The following is a 12,294-nucleotide window of genomic DNA, read 5'->3' as shown; positions in this document are numbered from 1 at the left end:
AATATCATTCTGTATATGAAGCAGACAAACTTACACTAAACTCTGAACGGCCCTCGATGTGTATAAGATCGGTTTAAGTGCTGACCAGGATGAACAGAGTCGTACACATGAGTTTCATTCTGGTTGACTCCATGATTTGTGGAGGAGCCCGGACTGTGACTCTCCGACTGGATCGACCTAAAACATGAAATAAACACAATAAACTCAAAAGTAACTGATGTTTGTTTAAAATAATCATAAAAAGTATTTTACCAACCTGGTGAAGCAGGAATCTGTGAAAGAGACAAATGTTATTACACATGTTTGTGATGTAAATTGTTCCATTTTTATTTTGTGGCATGAGATCAGAATATATGTATATGTTTGAATAATTAAAATGTATTTAGTAAATAAACTCTCTAATACAGAATGAAAAGAAGAGGCTCTTACACTTGGACTGTCTGCAGCGATACAACAAGAGCAGGAGAATAATAATGAGAGAGACTCCACAAACCAGTCCAACAATCAACCACACAGGAGAAGATGAGCTGTCAGCTCCTGACACAGTTACTGTAACAACAAACAAAAATTAATTATTAATCAACTTTTTTATGTTTAATATTTCATAACATAACTTTACAAAAGATCCAGATCATCTATTTTCCTTGACTAGATTCTGAGTCAACTCCTGCTGTGTTTAAATAACTTGACTCCCCACAGTGAACACATCTACACGAGCCAAGTCTCTTAAAATGTCCTAACAAACTCACCAGTTTTGTTAATCTGAACTTCTTGGCTGTCCTCTGTGTAGTAAACTGGGTTTCCTCTTCCTCCTCTGCACCTGTAGAGTCCTTCCTGTGAGACACTGATTTGTCCATTTGAGTGGAAAACTGCATCTTGTGTGGTTCGGGCTTCAGAGTAATTTCCATCTCTGTACCAGTAGTATTTCCATCCAGATGATGATGATGGGTTCACAGAGCAGGTCAGGGTCACACTGCCCCCTACTGGAACAGCTGTGTTATCAGCTCTCAGTGTGGCCTTTGGTTTATCTGCAGTTCAGTTTAGACAAAGAACAAACAAATAAATGACTCAATCTAAATAATTTAAACAACTAGATGGAAATGGTGGACATAAACAATAAACTGTAAACTCATTTTGACTGAGAATGTGAAACTTTTATATTTTCTTTGTTGTATTTAAAAAGTAATTTGTCATGGTCTGGTGACTCTGTGTTTGGGTTTTTGATTCTTTAAGATTCTGTTATTTAGTGGTTTTTCATGGTTTTGCCTTTTGTATTTCTAGTTCCCTTTGTTATTCTTTAGCCCTTAGGTTTTGTCACTGTGCCTCTCGTGCTCCTTGTGTTACGTCTAGTGTTCCTTGTTTCTATTTTCATGTATTTCCTGTTTTACTTTGACAGTCCCATGTCCTGCGTCAGCGTATTCTGTTTTGCTTCCTCGCTGTCTCATCTCATCAGATTAGGTTCACCTGTGCCTCCCTGTATTCCCTCATTACCCGCTGTATATGTTGTGTGTGTTTCCCTTTGTTCCCTGTTGGTTCATCTGCGTTTTTCCTGCTTATCACAAACTGCATTTCCCATGTCTCAGGTCTTTATTTATTTTTTTTATAGTTGTTATCCCACCCACGATGTGGGACAGAGAGACTCTGCAGGTGTTTCCTTCCTGCTGCTGTCAGACTCCACAACAAAGACTTTGCAGCTGACCAAACACACACATCCACACATGTGCAATAAGACTAAGTACAATTCTCTTTTTCTGACAACATTGTATTTTACTCAGTTGTATATAGCATTTCCATTCTATTGTATACAGTATTTTATTTTATTCTATTCTATTGTGTACGGTACAGTGGTCCCTCGCTATAACATGGGTCAACTTTCGCGCCCCTCTGTTTCACGGGTATTTTTTGTGCAGTTTTAATGCTTTTTAATTTTTTAATTTTTTATTTTCTTACAGCGCATTGTGTTCTGCGTGCTGATTGGCTGTAGACCATTGTCAGTCAACCTCGTGCAGTGTCTCCTGTACAGAATTAGTTCAGCTTGTCAAATTTACATAAATCTTCGATCGCTAGCAGTGTGACTGAAGTGCTGTACTGTATGTGTGTAAGTTTTCGCCCCAACAAACACAACAATGTTGATGAAACGTTTTGCACTATCAAAGGCAACCTCAATATGCTCGCCTCCTGCTGTAGGTGACTGGTGGTGGTGAGGATAGTAGTCATAGCAACAGTAACATTATTTTGATGTTTTTCTTTTCTTCCCTCGATTCTCCTCCATCTGCTGCTTTGCCCTGATATCTTTTTGACATGAAGCTGGTGTGGCTCCAACTCTGAATATTTTCACTAAAGCTCCAAATCTGATTGGTCATCATTGCTTTTTGTATTAAACCCGGTCATGTGTTTCTTTTATTTTAACAAATGGCAGTGCCTCAGCCATCTTTTATGGTGTGGTCTGCTGGGGCGGCAGCATCTCTTCTGGGGACAGGAAGAGACTGAACAGGCTTACCCGAAGGGCCAGCTCTGTTCTAGGATGCCCTCTGGACCCAGTGGAGGTGGTGAGTGACAGGAGAATGGTGGCTAAGCTGTCATCCCTGTTGGACAACATCTCCCACCCCATGCATGAGACTGTGACAGCACTGAGCAGCTCCTTCAGTGGGAGACTGCGGCACCCACGGTGTGGGACGGAGAGATTTCGCAGGTCTTTCCTCCCCACTGCTGTCAGACTCCACAACAAAGACTTTAACTGATCAAACACACACATCCACAAATGTGCAATAACACTAATGTGCAATAATCTTTTCTGGCATCGTTGTATCTTTACTGAGTTGTATATAGCATTTGTATTCTATTTTTATCTTATTGTATATTTTATTCTATTTTATTCTACTGTATATAGTATTTTATTTTATTCTATTCTGTACAGTTGTGTACTGTATTTATTCTTATTTTATTTTATTCTAATTTTTGCTTCATAACTTTTTGCACTGTCCACTTCCTGCTGTGACAAAACAAATTTCCCACGTGTGGGACTAATAAAGGTTATCTTTATCTTATCTTATCTTATCTTATCTTATCTTATCATGCCAAGACGAACAAAAAAGTCAGTGGGACCATTGACGCAAACCCAACAGGAAGTCCGCCATTTTGGATTGAAGGTCACATTTTGGCTCTAATTTTGCCATTTCCATGCCTCGAACTTTTTCGAACTCCTCCTTGGGATTTGGTCGTATAAGCTTCATCTTTGGTCAGTGTCAACTACACACCTGGGCCATGTTAAATTGCGGAGCTTTTGAGTTTTCACGATACTGTGAGGCCGTGGCGCCACGGCGAATTTCGATGACTCGCCATGAAAATCTTATTGTCTCTCATTCCCTCATACATGGTCCGACCTGGACCAAAGAGCACACATATGATAAGGCTCCACCCCTGAACATATTTCAAGTGCCATATTTGACACCAGGGACAGCGCCACCTAGTGGGAAGAGGAAATGTCATGTTTTACACTTTGGTGTACAGTATTGTGATGGGTGACATCTGCAGCCTCAAATTTTTCCAGGAAAGCCTTAAGGAGTTGGTCTTGGCTTACAGTGAAAACTGTGAGTTTTCGCGAAAGGGTGTGACCCCAGCAGCACGGCGAACATTGATGTCTCGCCATGAAGAAACAAATTAGTGTAACTCAATGAAATCCAGTCTGATCAGTACCAGACTTTGAGGGCGTGATGTCAGACGCGCCCTGAACAGATTGATGTGCCCATTGTCAGGAATATGTAGAGCGCCACCTAGTGGCAGCAGGAAATGTCATGTCTTTCATTTTGTTGTACTGATTTTCACAGGTTCGTCGTGGCCACCTGAAAAGCGGTGAATATCAAAATCAGTCCCTCATGATGCTTCAGTGAGAAAATTGTGACTTTAAACTGAACGGTGCACCCTGGTGGTAACGCTGTTCACCATGACCATTGAAGTGGCTTTTGAGGGGCTTGGAAAGTTTAAAATGTCTTGAAATTGGGCGCACACCTCCAATGTGATGAGCGCTTTCTTGTTATTTTACCATTTTCATTGATTAGCGCAAAATGGCTCCACAGCGCCCCCTACAAAATTTCAAATCAACAGCCCCTGCTCTGTGTTTTATGTACGAGTCTGAAACCTGGTAAGCTTATGGAAGATATCAAGATGTACAAAAAAGTCTCTTGGAGCAATATCCCAAATCCAACAGGAAGTCAGCCATTTTGAAATTAATGTGTAATTTTGGCGACAATTTCCCTTCTTATCAGGCCTCATACTTTGACGAACTCCTCCAAGGGGTTTCATTAGATTTACGCGATCTCCAGTGCGTGGAATCCAAAGACCTTTGTGATGTTAAATTGCGAAGCTTTTTACGTCCAGGGAAACAGGATGGTCATGGCAGCACGTGGAGTTTCAATCACTCGCCAAAAAGCAGTAATCTGCTGTCACTCAAAAACACAATGTCCAATCTCTCCCAGTCGTCGCAGGCGTGATGAGACTTGAGCTCGGAAATGTATGTTATGCCATTTGTCAGTAATGGTTAGAGCGCCACCTAGTGGGACGACTGTAATCATGATTGAATGAGATGAAATGTTAGCTGGTGGTTAAATGCATGAATTCCATCAATGTGACATCAGATCGGACGTGTTGGGGTGCGAGGGCCCTCATATCGCTGCTTGCAGCTTTAATTATTATTATTAGTAATAGTAGTAGTAGCAGTATTTCTGTTTATTTCTGTAAGTATTGTCCTCAGGTGATGTAGCAGCGGGGTAGCATTGCCGTCACTATACCAGGTGAAAGTTCATGACACAAAGTGATGACAAACTGTCACATCATTATTGTGTGTCCACTGTGTGGGTGTCCTGGGTCCTCTCCATTCATACTCCCACTCAGTGGTTTCACCTCCTTCCTGCACCTCACATGTCAGAGTGATCGTCTCACCTCTGAATATCTGAGGCCAGTTGGGTTGTTGTTTTACAACAACTTTATTGGAAACTGTTTACACATATTAACAGTTGAGATACAAATAGAAACATGAAATCAACACAGAAAACTTCACATTGTATGTTTGATAATCATGAGTGAATGTATATTTCAAACTAGATGACTGAACTCACAGGTTATCTCAATGGTGACATCATCACTTATATCAGTGTAGTAAACTGGGTTTCCTCTTGTTCCTCTGCAGCTGTAGATTCCTCCTTGAGATACTCTGATATCTCTGTTTTGCTGACCTCTGATTTGAACTTCATAAGTTCTTTGGGTTCGTCTGAACCACTCATATTTCCATCCATCAGAGCTCTGCACAGAGCAGGTCAGTGTCACACTGCCCCCTACTGGTATGATTGTTGTTGCTGCTGTCAGTGTGGCCCTGGGTTTATCTGCTGTTATGAAAAAGAAGGGAAGACAATGTACAGTCGTGGCCAAAGTTTTGAGAATGACACAAATATTAGTTTTCACAAAGTTTGCTGGTAAACTGCTTTTAGATCTTTGTTTCAGTTGTTTCTGTGATGTACTGAAATATAATTACAAGCAGGCTTTTATCGACAATTACATGACATTCATGCAAACAGTCAGTTTTTGCAGTTTTGGCCCTTCTTTTTCAGGACCTCTACAATTCGACTGGGCATGCTCTCAATCAACTTCTGGGCCAAATCCTGACTGATAGCAACCCATTCTGTCATAATCACTTCCTGGATTTATTCAGAATTAGTGGATTTTTGTTTGTCCACCTGTTGAAGATTGACCACAAGTTCTCAATGGGATTAAGATCTGGTGAGTTGCAGGCCATGGACCCAAAATTTCAATGTTTTGGTCCCCGAGCCACTTAGTTATCACTTTTGCCTTATGGCACGGTGCTCCATCGTGCTGGAAAATGCATTGTTCTTCACCAAACTTGTTGGATTGTTGGAAGAAGTTGCTGTTGGAGGGTGTTTTGGTACCATTCTTTATTCATGGCTGTGTTTTTGGGCAAAATTGTGAGTGAGCCCACTCCCCTGGATGAGAAGCAACCCCACAGATGAATGGTCACAGGATGCTTTACTGTTGGCATGACACAGGACTGATGGTAGCGCTCACTTTTTCTTCTCCGGACAAGCTTTTTTCCAGATGCCCCAAACAATCGGAAAGAGGCTTTATCGGAGAATATGACTTTGCCCCAGTCCTCAGCAGTCCATTCATCATACTTTCTGCAGAAGATCAATCTGTCCCTGATGGTTTTTTTGGAGAGAAGTGGCTTCTTTGCTGCCCTTCTTGACACCAGGCCATCTTCCAACAGTCTTCACCTCACTGTGCGTGCAGATGCGCTCACACCTGCCTGCTGCCATTCCTGAGCAAGCTCTGCACTGGTAGCACTCCGATCCTGCAGCTGAATCCTCTTTAGGAGACGATCCTGGCACTTGCTGGACTTTCTTGGACGCCCTGAAGCCTTCTTAACAAGAATTGAACCTCTTTCCTTGAAGCTCTTGATGATTCTATAAATTGTTGATTTAGGTGCAATCTTAGTAGCCACAATATCCTTGCCTGTGAAGCCATTTTTATGCAACGCAATGATGGCTGCACGCATTTCTTTGCAGGTCACCATGGTTAACAATGGAAGAACAATTATTTTAAGCATCACCCTCCTTTTAACATGTCAGGTCTGCCATTCCAACCCAATCAGCCTGACATAATGATCTCCAGCCTTGTGCTCGTCAACATTCTCACCTGAGTTAACAAGACGATTACTGAAATGGTCTCAGCAGGTCCTTTAATGACAGCAATGAAATGCAGTGGAAAAGTTTTTTGGGGATTAAGCTAATTTTCATGGCAAAGAAGCACTATGCAATTCATCTGATTACTCTTCATAACATTCTGGAGTGTATGCAAATTGCTATTATAAAAACTTAAGCAGCAACTTTTCCAATTTCCAATATTTATGAAATTCTCAAAACTTTTGGCCACCACTGTACACCTGATCCATTATATTAGTTAAGTTGATGATACACCCTCTGGTGCCCCTGGACACATCATCAGTGATGTAACCTGGGGTCATTGGGGGTTTCGGGTCTTTCAACAATCAGACCCCCTCTCCCAGGCGACCCAGCCAGGGTCAATCAAGCCCCAGCTTGTGTCTAGGTAGCGCTACCCTACATGCCATTCCCCTCCTCTTTTGATCCACAGCCACCTCGACGCCGCTTCTGCTGCATTGGTGGCCAACTTGATGGCTCTTCGCTGGTTAGCCCCTACGATGCCTAGCATTTTGTATACCCTGCAAAGGGATTGACCCGCGAATCCTCGACAACCCACTTCGATGGGTTGGCATCTTGCCCGCCAGCCATTACTCCGGCACTCCTCCACTAACTCGGAATACTTTGCCCTCTTCCTCTCATGGGCTTCCTCCATACGGTCTTCCCAAGGCACAGTAAGCTCTAGAAGGATTACCTGCTTGGAGGCAAGTGAAGTAACAACAATGTCTGGCCTCAGAGTTGTCTTGGCTACCGCTTCGGGGAACTTTAACTGCTTTGCCAGGTCAACTCCCAGCTCCCAATCGTGCGCCGTTGCCAACAGGCCAGGCGAGGTGTTTCAGAATGGTACTGCTAGCTTCTCCCCGGCTTTTATAAACGTTACCTTGTTCTTAACTGGGCAGGTGCTCTTATTATGACTGATCCCGCTGCAGATCAAATCCGCTACAGCCTTCAGGACTTGGTCGTGTCGCCATCTATATCGCCCTTGGGCCAGGGCTTTTGGGCAGCAACTTAAAATGTGCTCCAGGGTTCCTCTCTTCTGACAGAGAAGACAGCCTGGTGTCTCCAACTTCCCCCAAGTGAAGAGATTCGATGGACTTGGTAGCACATCGTATACTGCCCGAATCAGGAATCAAGGTTAAAAAAAATCCCACATTTTAAAAGATTTTTTCAGGTGACTCAAATTCCAGCAAAATAAAATCTACAAATGTTTTCATTATATTGTTTTTTTTCTTTCCTTGCAGTTTAAAACATTTTAAATGTTTGCTGTTTTTCTGTCTCAATATGGTGACAGAGCTGCAGTAATTCAGGTTGTAGATCTCTAAATAGGCACAGTATAAATGTTTGTCCAATCTCTGGCCTGAAGAAGTCACACTGGATATAAACTAATGCAGTTCACTGTTGAAGGAAACAATGATGGGTTCAGAGGGATCTGTCTAGTTTCAGGTTTAGATAAAAGAAACATCATTACCTTAAATTTTATGAAGCTTTTGATGTTTCGTCTTCTCCTTATTTAGAATTAATTTAATCCACAGTTATTCTTGTTATATTTTAAAATACACATACGAAGTAAAAATAAATGACAGTCTGTGAGTATTGTAATGCTGTGTGTAACCCGGTTTAAAAAGATCAAAGTTCATGTAAAATGATTAAAAACCTGTTTGCATTGTTTAAAATAAGTTATCTTTCTTTTATTGTGAATTGTTTGTGAGAACTGTAATTTCCTATGGGGATATGGTCTGTGAAGGTAACACAGGGTGGAGAAGAAAAAAGAGAGCGCGAGGAGAGAGGGTGGTGGTGCGTGAGTTACACGGAGCATCCGGAGAAGCTAGCTTGTTTTTGTGTAGTATTAGTAAGTGTGTTTAGACTTTTCGAAAAGATAAGTCACAGTGTCTGTAAGCTAGTGACATGACACGTGAAGTTTCGGCGTGAAGCTGCTGGACTGTGTTTTTGTTTACTGCGGCCGTGCACGCATTGAGTTAAAGTGAGGCTAACCCAGCCGTTCGCTAATACGGACTACTGTAGACTGCCGTTTTGCTAAAATTGTGGGACGTAAAAAGCTGCAGAGGATCGTTACCGAACTGGATAGCGACAGACCAACCCCAGATAGTCACTCTGAGTGCCCGCGTCACTCTGAGTACCTCTGGCAACGTGGGAAGCTAAAACAGGTAGCTTGTGGAGCACGTGGAGATCACGGACCTCATCTCATCATCTACTGCATTCAGAGCGGAGTGTTTCTGAAGGAGCTGAAGACAACCTGTTGCCTGGATTAATCTGGTGGGAATTGCAAGTTTCACAAGGTACTGAGTTTATTTATTTATTTTTTGCTCGTTGAGTGAAGAACTTCCGGTTTGGAGATAGTTTTGGATTTATACTGGAGCAATACAGGCCTGCAACGTAGGGTGTATTTCTGCCGGCTTTAGGTTTAGTTTGGGACTATAATTGTTTTATCACTGGTGATTTACACTGTGTATGTGGGGATTCTGTGTACAATGGGTAAATTGCTGTGTGTGTTTTGCTTTGCCTTAATACTGAAACCTGCCATTTTATTATTTTATTGTTTTCGTTATTTTGGTAAATTAAAAGAGGGTTGCAATGCTCTACTTTACATGATGTATGACATGATTTACTGCACTGTAGACACTAGAGTTCATTTTCGCGTGTAGTGCTACTGTTAAGGAATAAGCTTCATTGATCCCAGAAACAAAAGAGAAGTTAATGAAAAAATATCGTACGAGAGTACACTAGAAAAAGAACCCAAAGCCCATTTATTTAATGATATTGAGTAAATGAGGGCTACATGTGTATACTATGAGCAAAGTACCCAGTAAAATGTAGTAGTCCTTGTCAACGTTTCAAGTTTCAATGCATCAGAAAACAACAAGTTTCAATGACAACATTCATTAAATGTCAGAATTTTATGATTCAAATGATTTTTATAAACATGAATCATCACATTATTGGTCATTGAGGACTTACCTAATACAGTTACAGAGACAGTATTACTGATCTTTGTATAAGATGATCCCTTCCAGCGACCAGAGCACTGATATTCACCACTGTGACTTGAATATTTTATTTATAATGTGTACTCTTTGAGTGGGTTGTAGCGGATGAATTCTCGACCATCCTTGTTGGTTTTGTATTGCCAGTCAGTGTCTTCTCCTTCATTCATGTCACATTTAAAGGTAACAGACTCTCCGATGAAAAAACTGGACCAGTTGGGTTCAATAGTTAGCACAGCATCTAGAATCCAACAGAACCACAACGTTAACAATCTGAAACACTTTTATGCACGACACAATCTGTGATAGTATGTTCATACACTGTTCATATATTGAATAATAAATAAATATAAAACAAGTAAATGGTAATTAAGATTTATGCAGTATTTTAAGAAAAAAAAATTTAAAAAGTGAAAACTGTTCAGTCACCTTGAACGTATCCAGTGCAGAGGAGCGTACAGAGCACTACAATAAAGACAGAAACTTCAGACATTATCAAACTAAAGACACTCAAATGTGGCTGTTACCACCCGGCTTGGCTAGGGATGTAAGGAGGGTAACACCAGAGACAGCCCCGGTCAGTGTCAAAGGTTTGGGCTTTATTAACAGTGGCAAACACAAAACACACACAACAGAAAACCGGCAGCGGCAAGGCTGGGAGCAACATGTAGGGAAGCGGCCAGTGCACGTGTCACCACTAACACCTTAGTCACATATCAAGTGAAGGGTGGGAGAACTGGCAGCCTCAGCACCTCACAAAGTGCCTGTTTCGCTTGGCACATCATCCTCCTTTATATCTATGGAATGCCAGGACTGCCAAAATGAATTATTTAAATACACCGTTAAATAATTAATTTAATGTGTCAATGATTAATTAAATGTGTCATGAATTAATTAAAATTAGAATGTATAAATATGTATTTAATTAATTAATTATTGACACATTTAATTATTTTTTGACACATTTAATTAATTATTTCATGGTGTATTTATTTATTTCATTTTGGCAGTCCCTGCCCTAGAATATCAATATGACCCGTGAATTAGATTTGTATGACCGTTTTATTAGTTTGATACTACCAACACTGTTAACCCTGGGTTAACATAACGTGCTCCAGTGTGACATTAAACTTCAGTAAAACTATGCAGTTAGGAAACGTAACTTTAATCTGAGCCAAACCAATTTGCTAAGTTGTAAATAAAACAGTGAAGTAAACATGACCCAACAGACAGAACCTGGCTGTGTGCCAGTGACTGGATATCAGCCGCTGATAAAGTGCTCTGTAGTTTTCTAGGTGTGCATCGCTCTCGGTTTAAATCGTGTTTGTCGTCTGTAACCCAGGTCAGTCACTGTGAGGAAAACACAAGCTCCAGCAGCTCTGAGCTCAGGAAAAAGAAAAAACTACTTTACTTACCTTGTGCACAATATTGTGCCGACATTACGTTGCATTGAACTGCAGCTGCCCACGTTAAACTGTGACTATAAGCAAGTAACGTGGGCGTTTCTTGAATAAGCAGCAGGTGTTAAACAGCTGACAGGTGAGCAGGATGTTTGCTAGAGCGCTGAAGATATCCTGGATATGCTGACCTCACTCTGTGGTGTACAGGGCTCCGAGGCAGCAAAGTGGGCTTCCAGTTTACCCTCAAGATCAATATTCACAATAAAAATATTCAACCCGTTCTCACTCCCAAATCGTAACATTTTACGCTAGGTGACAAATCGTCAACATATTACGTTTTCGGGCACCCAAGGCGTTCCTACGTCACGACATCGGAAAACTGCGGACACATGAGAACCGTTTGGACTCAATCTACACATCTTCGCTTTTTCCCTTAAAATCGCTTTAGAAAACACTATTTCACCTCATTAAAGTGCTGGTTAAGGTTAGGAATAAGGTTAAGGTTAGGCATAAGGTTATGGTTAAGGTTACAAATAAGGTTATGGTTAGGCTTAGGGATAAGGTTAGGTTTAGGGCTGCAATACAGGGCTGGAACCCGCCGCGTACCATAACAACGTGGAAGGTCACCTTTCGCGTTCCTCAGGAACGCCGCGGGACGTGACAAAATGTCGGGATGTTACGCCTCAGGAGTGAGAACGGGCTGGGCATTTTGCATTTATTTTGTGAAAAAAAGGAATAGGGAAAAACATTATTATGTAACTGCCTGTTTTTAATTTAATTTTTGCTTATACTACAAGTTTCAGTACTTGTTTTTATTTAAAACTTGGTTTTAATATTTGAAATATGAAATCTAAAAATACCCCAAAACATACAGACAGTTTTGAAATGCTCACTTTTTTGGCGACTCTTAAAGGCAGCTGTATTTCTGCATGACAAACTTCTTTTCAGTTTCACATGCCACATGCTTTTTTTTAGTCCACACTGTGTCATCATCAGAATGACTCTGCTTGTATCTGTTTTCACACATTATAATGCATACTTAAATGCAGCAGTGGTGGGTAGATATAAAAATGTGCCATACACACAAGAACCGAGAAATTTCCATCTTGCTCTTTGTCTACATTCCTTGCCAAATCTCTAACCCATCAAAGCATATACTCTGTCATT

General features: G+C 41.1%; 1 long non-coding RNA gene and 1 pseudogene across 1 annotated transcript; both read right to left on the bottom strand.

Moving 5' to 3' along the window:
- Nucleotides 1-254: 254 nt before the first annotated feature.
- LOC134623274 (uncharacterized) lies at nt 255-962 on the bottom strand. The gene is made up of 3 exons (XR_010093288.1): nt 750-962; nt 430-549; nt 255-272 (listed from the first exon to the last, which is right to left on the bottom strand). It is a non-coding gene; the product is annotated as an uncharacterized LOC134623274 (long non-coding RNA).
- Nucleotides 963-4,798: 3,836 nt separating this feature from the next.
- LOC134623273 (Fc receptor-like protein 5) lies at nt 4,799-11,167 on the bottom strand (annotated as a pseudogene).
- Between the last annotated feature and the right edge of the window lie 1,127 nt (nt 11,168-12,294).

The sequence above is a fragment of the Pelmatolapia mariae genome, unplaced genomic scaffold, assembly GCF_036321145.2.
Source record: "Pelmatolapia mariae isolate MD_Pm_ZW unplaced genomic scaffold, Pm_UMD_F_2 NODE_ptg000506l+_length_44710_cov_1, whole genome shotgun sequence".
NCBI classification, from domain to species: Eukaryota; Metazoa; Chordata; class Actinopteri; order Cichliformes; family Cichlidae; genus Pelmatolapia; species Pelmatolapia mariae.
Note: the sequence above shows the minus strand (reverse complement) of the source record. Positions and strands in the feature narration are given on the sequence as shown.